The 9,925-nt window shown below is 28.5% G+C and overlaps 1 long non-coding RNA gene across 1 annotated transcript in view; it reads right to left on the bottom strand.

The window, feature by feature from the left end:
* The window catches only part of LOC111085419, an 11,017-nt gene extending 3,133 nt beyond the window's left edge, over positions 1-7,884 (bottom strand). The window contains exon 1 of the long non-coding RNA XR_002610258.1: positions 7,730-7,884. This is a non-coding gene — a long non-coding RNA (uncharacterized LOC111085419). The remainder of the gene's footprint in view (positions 1-7,729) is intronic.
* Between the last annotated feature and the right edge of the window lie 2,041 nt (positions 7,885-9,925).

Raw genomic sequence — 9,925 nt, forward strand, 5'->3', positions numbered from 1 at the left:
CCCAGGGGTTTACACTGAACTAATGACACAACTTGTTCATATGGTTAATGTCAGAATAATGTAGTCACTGTTGGAATAATATTTACCAGGAATTTCACATGGATTACACAGTTATTTTGTTTTCTTGATGTTATATATTAAATTTCATGGGTGTTGGTGTTTTGTGAAGGTTACACTATCTGAAACACAGCTAGAACAAAATCATTTAGCAGAGTTAGAAAATACAGAAGTAATAAGGTAACTACAACCTAAGGTGGAAAAATGAAAGGTTAGAATAAAACTGTTTTCAAATAGATATATGTATCTTGTAATAGAATTACACTTTGAAGCTAAATACATATTGATAAACACAAAACCAATAGAATTTAGATATACCAACTCTTATGTTTATTAAAAGTGAACATTTAGCACTAACAGCAAGTAAACAAACTTTCAAATACATTTTGAGCTTACAGCTGATATTAATTTAACTCAAAACCACAATTACATATTAGTTAAGAAACATATCACATAGAACTTGAATAATCGAAATTAACTACAAACTTAAGAAATGCTTGACACAAAAACTGAACCACTGAAACTGTTATAAAGTAAAAACTGGATTTCTGAAAATAACCACAAATAAATAGAATCTAAAACAAAGATTAAACTTTGTATAAAGAGCTTTTCTTACAAAAATTTGGAATTCTGATAAAAAATAAAAATGACTTTATTTTCAACAGCTTCTCTGATGAAGAGTTTAGAAGAATGAAGTTAATACTATTACTTGTTCATCAAATGTGGATACTTATGGCAAATATAAGCTAACTCAACACTATGCACAAAATCTGAGATTGTAGAATTAATTATAATTTTAATTTAAAAACTTTTAGGTACAACAATCAAACTTTTAAAGCAATCTTTAAAAACATTCTTGATGTACAATAAGTGAAATATTCAAACAATTTACATTATAACCAAACTTTTAAAGCAATCTTTAAAAACATTCTTGATGTACAATAAGTGAAATATTCAAACAATTTACATTATAACCAAACTTTTAAAGCAATCTTTAAAAACATTCTTGATGTACAATAAGTGAAATATTCAAACAATTTACATTATAACCAAACTTTTAAAGCAATCTTTAAAAACATTCTTGATGTACAATAAGTGAAATATTCAAACAAACTACGTTATGACCAAACTTTTACAACTGAACATGAAAAATGAAATAGTGAAAAAAATAATCTGATGCAAAACCTAGTATCTGAAGTTAACTACTAGTTACTAAAATCCACAAAACTTCCAAATCTTACGATATATGTTGGAGTTTTTCTGTCATACTTTTGATTTCTTGGAACTAAATGACAAGAGAAAGTGATTCCAAGAATACTATAAAAATAAAGTTACTCATAGGGAAACCATTGTCAATGTCATGAAAAGGAAACAGATGTGCCAATCCAAGTTTAAAATCCTAACTCACATTTTTAAACTGATCAGTTATCTTTGGTATAATGTGCTTCTGAAATATTGTAAAGAAACAAATAATTTTACCCTGCAATATTTCAGGAAATTTAACTTCATCAAACCTAGATATGTTTGTATTTAGTTCTGATAAAGGGTGGCTGTCTGAAACATTATCAGACAAGACATTATAAGCAGGTGATATTTTCATGAAATTATTCTTTACCATTTGTTATCCTTAACTTAGCATTTTCACTTCTCTTTTATTTTGATCAGAAACTTAAAATGGTACAGCTTTTTCCTTTTAATATTATTGACATAAGCATTGGTCTCCTAAAACTTATTATACTAGACAGACTGGAGTCCATTAATCTCACTTTTTGTGCTGTCACTTATAAAGGCATATTTGCATGGATAAACATGAAAATTGTGCAAAAAAGACACATACTGCAACATTCTTAAGTAATTCTATATTAGCTCACTGTTTTATAGCAACTCCTTATCTATTATTTTTAAATGTTAATTTTTTTTTTAAAGTAGCAAACTAAGCAATAACTCTTAAAAAAAAAAGTACTAATCCATACAAGATGGCATTTTGTTTTTGTGTGTATGTGTGATAACTTTTAATCTCAATTAATACTGATACAGAAAACCTGAAAGATATATTATAGCATTACTGATGTATGTGTGGTTCTTGGAAAACTAGCTACAGACTCAAATATACATTAATCAAAATAATAAGGAACAAAAAAGACCTGCCAAAATGCTATACAGCGGCTACATGTGGATTCTGAATACATAAGTGATAGCTGAATGGACCTTAAAATGCTTGATAAGAACCATCAGAAATATATATTATCTGTCTGTTAAAGTTATAGGCTAAGTCAATAATTCATAAAACATATTTTTGAGAGGAAAAAAAAAGTGAAGAAATCATACTTCCATACCACATTAGTCCAAGTGTATCAGTTGTTACATGTATTTGTGTATCAGTTGTTACATGTATTTATGTAACATGCATCTTATACATGGGAGTCTTGGTGCTGAAGTGGTAATAGTGAAAAAATACTTTTAAATTTGTTTACTTATTTTACATGTCACAGATCCTATAAGGTTTAAGAAGGTCTTAGAGTCTACAAGTTTATATATAACTGTGTTATTAAATCTTTGTTATGTATGGATGTATAGAGAATATACAATTTGTAAGTACATACGTTTTCTATTGTATGTTTCACGTCTTTATATTAATTATTGGTATTTTAACATATAGGTAAGTTTTATGTTTTATTCAATATATTAAAAAATTGGATTTACTTGGAAGTTGTGGTGTAATCTGCAGAGTTTTACTGGACTGTTTGCTTAACATGATACAAGTAAATATAATACAATTAAAGTGTGTATAACAATGTGTGTAATAACTTATAATATCAACAGTTGCTGAAGCTAATGTTAGTTGACTGTACTGAGTTGCATTTCAGTTTCAGATTTTGTTTGTTTGAATATAATCTTTACAAAAATCTCCTGTTATTATAAGAAATTTCTTATACTTGTTGATTAATTGAACCAATATATATTTATATATATATAATTGAAAAAATTGATTTGTTTCAGTTGGCTAATTAAGAAAATAATAATTCTTTTAAGCAGAGCCGTAACTAGACAATTTAGCATCCAGGGCAAGCCATTATATTTTTGCCCCTTTGTGAGTACCAATGAAAGCCATCTTGGTAATTATGCTTCCCCTCACTGCTTTGCACCTGGAACAACTGCCCCACTCACCCTACCCAAGTTTGATCATATAGGGAAATTAGAAAATATGTGTTTGTCATATTAAAAAGACTTGTATTATTTTCTTGAGTTATATAAACTGACAAATTCTCCTGTTAATGTTGGATTAAAGATATAAATAAATTCATAGGTGCTTGGAAAGAAGCATACTCCAACCTACTGCACAAAAAATATTTTACAATGTTAGTAGAAAACATAACAGTTAAAATATCACTTTGGTAAGTTTATTCTAGTTAAGATGTGAAGTAAACTGTGATAATCTGCTGTTACTGACTGTCCTTTACTCTACTTGCACATGCATTAGTTCCAATCACAGTAGTCAACCTCTGCTAAAAACTATGATAAACCAATCCTTCCTGCTGATCAAACATACACATTCACTTGTATTATGCCTGATTTACTAAGACCACTCATTTTCTTCAAATTTAATAGCCATAATACACCTATGTATCTCCATAGCTACTAAGAATACCACAGGTAGCAAGTATAATCATAATAAATAATGTTCTACAAGTATCTTAATAACTGATAACATGAAAAATAGCAGTATTTTCTTTCAAATTCCTTACCTATTAATCATGATAATCTAAGCTAATTCTTCACTTTCTATAGAAAGTAACCATGACAAATTAGATTATCATGTTCCATGATAAACAGATTATTCCCCCATCTTGTTCCACAACTAAAACTCCTATTAAACCAAGCTACTCTGGTTATTGTAAGAAATCAAACAACCTACTTATGTTCAGTTCGTGGTTACTATGATGAACCAATGTTAAGAAATTCTACCACATTTCTCCATTACATAAAACAAAATTATTTTTTTGAAGAAATGTCCTAAATTTTCTTAATATAGAATTGATTCCACCAAATGAGTCTAAAATCACATTTGTGATAAAACAAGTTTGTTAACTTCTCATGTTTCAGTACAGTAATGATAATACTAAGTTCTGTAATTGGTACAAACAATTATGGAGCAAGCTACTTTCTCCAAAGGTCTTGATCATATATATATATAAACTTAAAAAAATTGACTATGTACTCTTCTCGTGATAGAATGATGAATTGACTTGGATGTTCTTCTCAGCTTATTTCCCTCTGTAAATGTTAGCATAGTGCAACCATCACAAATCCAAGTGGAAATCTTTCTTTGCATTTAACAGTCTAATTTGAATTTTTACAAGTGTGTCTAATTTTTCTAAGAGATAGTTTTATTTAAGTGACTAAGGCACACATATGAGTTTAAAATTACAATTTTTACTGTTATGATTAAAACAAAATATTCACTAACATTATATTCACAATGAATTCTACAAAATGTGTATCATAAAATTTTTAAAAGTGCTTTTATTTCTACTATGTGTTGACAAGGAAGCTTGCAAGTGTTTTTTTTTTTTGTTACTGAATGGTTATTGTTAATTGTTTTGCTTTCAGTTGATGTAAAAAACACCCAAATTGTTTGTGATATTTTTTTAGATTGGGAGATTTTAGTTTACATGAAATAAGTAACTGTTCTTGTAGCCATGAATTTTTTTAGGCACTGGGGAATTTACTTTGTTTGATATAGTATAAATCCTTAGGTTACTTATTTCAATACATATCACATTTAATGTATTATTTTATATGCAACAGTATAAAAATTCATCTTCCAACATTTTTTTATTTGGAGATTAATAACATTATTTCGATACAGATCTGTCTCAGTAAAGAATTATAGAAAAAAAAAAGTTTAGCAGGAATACACTGACTGTATTTTTGTTACCATAAGACACACACAGTTTGCTTCTCACTTGTCTTTGTCAGTGAAAATTATAGGATTTTTTTTATATGAGGCAAAAGTGAGTTTGGGAGCAGAAGGGGGGTCAAGTGTTATTAGATATGAAAGAAATTGACTCTTTTGCCTTTAAGAAGTGTTTATTTATTCTTTTTAATTATCAAAAAAGCCAAAATTACCTCAGGCTCTCTTTGCAGAGCTTCATACAGAGGTCTGATGCTCTTTGAAACTACCACTAAACCCACCCCCAGGTTTCAACTGATTGTAAATACTTCTTTCAGTTCAAGTTGCATGGTAAAATTACCTTGCCTATTAAAAAGACATTAACACTTTTGTGTTAGGGGGAGTTACAATGAATGGAGAATTTGAAAATCTTAAAGCACTAAATCCTGATATTTCAGATTAGGGTAGGGAAGAGCTCTTCAGTGGGGGGGTCTACCATCACCCTGGTGGAAACACTCCAGTTCTCTAGGTCAGCTGAATAAGTGATTAAATGTCTTCCAGGAGATATGTTTCAAATTTGCCAACATATTCTAAAAATAGCTCTTTGTATTCTTCATTAAAACAATACTAAAACATGTTTCTTCTATATATCCCCATAGAGCTATACTGTCACATCAAGATTTACTAATAGTTTCTTAGCTAGTAGTTTGATTCACCAAATGTCTTATATGTGTTCAGAACTACTTTTTAAAAGCTCATTTATTTCTGTTGTATTATTTTCTAGTTGCATATTTATTGGATAAAGCCTTTTTTACCAAGAAATTTCCTCTTAATGGTACCACAACTTTTAGCTCTATGTTTGGTGCCTTAAATTATCAACTGCATTGGTATATAAAAGAAAATTACTAATTACTTTTTTTTTGTAATTTTATGAGACAAAAATATTTTTGGTGACATATGAACAAAACATTTTTGTAAACAGTTAATGTTTCTTGTGAAATAGGAATTTTTGTAAGTTTCTTTTAAAAATAAAAACATTTAATATCCACAAATATTGATTCAATGCAAGTTGGTTAGAAGAATGGAATTATTTCAACTGTATAATTTTATTTCTAGATTCATAAAGCATTTTATCTGTAACTAAGATATTTTTTTATCACAGACCAACTCACTTCAGTTGTAAAACAGTTTTTAGGTTCGTTTAAACAAACTAAGAATATTTTCTTATCTTAGGAATTTATAAAAAGGTTCTGTAAAATATACAGTGTATGTTACAAGAAGTGTTAACTTGTTTGAAAGGTTATAATGAAAATAGATGTAAAATGTATTTAATTTTTTTTGTCACAACATTGAATTTTCTACACCTAGTATTTTGTTGTCTGATTATGTGATTACACAAAGGCTTATTTATTTGAGTGAGGTGTTAGTGAATTGTTTTTCATTCTTGTGTATGATAATTAACAACTTCAGAATCAAACTTCCTCAGACAAACTACAAAATGAAAGAAATGACATGTTTAGTTATTACATATTTTGTAAATGGAGCACATTATAATATTGGAATTATCAATGATTACATGTTGAAATATCTTTGTATTGTTTGATAGTGACATATTATAGCACTCCTTAATTATTAATTTATATCTTAAAATCTTTAAATTAGACATCTGGTATGGTAAATAATTTTTTTTAAACCCCTATAACAGTATTCATTATATTAGTAAGGTATACTTTATTCATCTTCTTTCATTGTAAGATATCATAAAGATTTTGTGGGAAATATATTTGTATGTCAAATCAAAAGTTTGAACGTGTTTTCTCAACTTCAAAATTATAGTGTGATAAAAAAAGATCTTGACAGAAACATTTTGTACAGCACAAGTTATAGGTGCAATCTGAGTAGTCCACATGTGCTTGAGAACCTTATTTTAATGTAAAAAATTCTTATTTAATTGGTAAAAGAAAACACGGAGTAAGTGAGAATTAATGTTTCAGAGTGTTGTTTAGTTTTCCAGAAATTGTATGGTTGTGTAACCTGCTCTATTTTTGAATTAAAATTGGCCAGATTTAATAAATATTTTGTGTTTTGCCCATTCTATATAAAACATACAATACAAAATCATCATTATTTGCCATCATTGATCATAATGTAAAGAATTTTCAAACTTTTTCTTTTTTTTAATATAAATACATGTTTAAAAAACATTTAAAATTATGGTTACTCAGCCTGATAGAAACCTTACATTTACACCCCATCTAAGATTTTCTTTTTCTTTTTTTTGGTTGAAAAAATATATAATATAACAGTTCTTTTATTTTTAGCTAGGTAAGTGAAAAGTTATTCCTATTGCATTTAGAAAAACTAAAGTTGCTAAAATCATGCCTCTATGCATATTTACCATGGTGGTAATGATATTTATGTGACTTCTCATTTATATAGGTACTATATTTTAATGAGGTTTAACCAACAGGTCATAAGTGAACAAGTTAGTTGTAAAGGTAGATTTCTACATATCCTAGGCACTACTTACAAAATAGAATGTATAAAATTAGATGCTGATCCATAATCATACAAATGAGAAATATAACAAAACGCTACTCAGTGTCTAAACTACAAAGCCATAAACTTGCACAGAAATGATTTTATCAGATACATCTAGATAAGATCTTCCAAAGCTAAATTTTTAAGTTTCTATTTCCAGCCTTATCATTCCAAACAGACTTATGATAGGCAACTTATTCAACTGCCTCACATTTTTAAACATTTCAGTCAAGTTACCTCTAGGTTTTCTAACCACAGTAAAAACAATCCCAAGTCTTTGAGTCTTTCTTTATAACTCTTACATTTAGAAAAAAAAATTAATTCAGTAGTTTTTTCTTTAACCATGCCTGTTTTCTTTTAGCAACTAGCACACCAAAATTCCATAAGGTATTCTAAATGAAGCCTCATGACAATTATAGATGGTTATAATTTTCCACCACATGGTATTATCTAAATGAAACTTCATGAAAATCATATACAAGATTTGAATTATCTCCTTAATCTCAATAAAAATTTTGACATGCAGATACTGTACTCTATGGTCTCTCCACCATAGATATACATCAAAGGTTTTCGATAGCACTGTTATAAGAATCAGACATATATTTTTGCCTAATGGAAATGTTGTGACTGCAGGGTTCAAAACAGTTTGGTGGATATGATTAGCAGAATCGTTTATCCTTTAAAATATTATGATAATATATTTCTCTTTGTTGGGTTACACTAGATGGCGGTACTTCTTCACAGAAGAAATTCCCAAACTAAAGGCCACACGAAAGTTTCAGGATGGAAGTAGTAAATACGCAAAATTTGTTAACAAAAGAAAATTGCATGTGAAATATTCAAACTTAAAGCTGAAAGAGTTAAATCAACAGATTTTAAAATATCATTCTTTAAATATGCTGTGGTGAGAACGTTTGAGAATTCCTGCTGTAGATTTCAAATTGCTCACTTTAATATTCAAGATAAGCTACTATACTAATTATTATGTTTGCACAAAGCTGAGTTTCTAACTTAAAATACAAATCATATGCTTAATAATATTTAGTGAAAAAATCAAAATTCGTAATAATTACTATATTAGAGAACAACCTTTCAGCTACTTACCTTAAACTGCCATGTTTGTTTTATTTAGCGAAACCATAAAATAGGCTATCTGCGTTCTGTCCACTACCAGAAATCGAACCCAGAATTTTAAAATTGTAATTCCGTAAATTCATAGCTGATATACCTTGCAGTGTAATTATGTTTTTTTAGAAAAATATTATTAATCTTAGGTTTATAAAATTTACCCAAATACGGATAATATAGCATGGACACTAAAATTTGAATTCTAAGATTTCAACGATATTTTCAATGTTTATATGCCAAAATTCTAAATAAATTCTGCACATGCTCTTTCATTAACTTTAGATTAAAAGTTTGCTAAAAACCAGGTTTCAATACTCGTGATGGACACAACACGGAAAGCCCATTGTGTAACTTTGTGCTTTACAATAAAACAAACAAACAAATTAATAATTTAAATTTATCAAAACGCATTTTAGCGCCATCTATATGTCTGGCTGTTTACTTTTACTTGTATACTCGATGGAATTCGATAAAATCTTGAAATAACTTCGAAGCCTAACGGATCCAACCCGCTATATTTTGTTGTTGTTCGTTACGAAGTTCTTACATATTTCACTATGTGGTTACAACTTTGATTTATATTCTGCAGTTGATAACATTCTATACAAATAAACAAATTAAAAAGGTTTATTGTTAGAAGAGTAACTATAAAAGTCGTAATTTACGTGCAAAATTTAAAGCTGAATGTAAATTGTCAAATTGTGCATTTTATTTTATTTTAACATTTTCTTATAATAACCATTGGTACTTAGATGTTCGATTACTCATTTTAAGTATCACGTGGTAATTTCTGTTCAAACATAAGGCTACATTGGTTATAATAATATCGTGCATTATTTAATATGTGAATACATATATTCATGTACACAGAAATGTCCATTAGATATATCCATTTTTTATTACTGGTAGATGTTTATTCAATCTTTAGTTGTTCTACATGTCAATTGAAGTGTTATTACAATTTATCATCGTTCTTGACAATCAGTTCTAAAATCTATTTTTTAAAAGAATAAAGAAAATATTTCATAAATATCATTATTAAATGGTGTTTGAAATATGTAAAGCTAGATTGTTTGTAATGGGCTATCTGTGCTCTGCCCACCACGTGTATCGAAACCAGGATTCTGGCGTTGTAAGTTCACAGACATACCGCTGTGCCACTGGGGGGCTAGTTACTACTGAAACCAATATTCGATAAAGATGAAATTACTCAATGTGGATGCTGGCTAACACTAACTTAGAGAGAGAGAAAAATTCATGTCACGTTAGCTGTACAAATACATATATGTACGTAAATATATA

This window comes from Limulus polyphemus, unplaced genomic scaffold, assembly GCF_000517525.1.
Source record: "Limulus polyphemus unplaced genomic scaffold, Limulus_polyphemus-2.1.2 Scaffold378, whole genome shotgun sequence".
Lineage (NCBI taxonomy): Eukaryota > Metazoa > Arthropoda > Merostomata > Xiphosura > Limulidae > Limulus > Limulus polyphemus.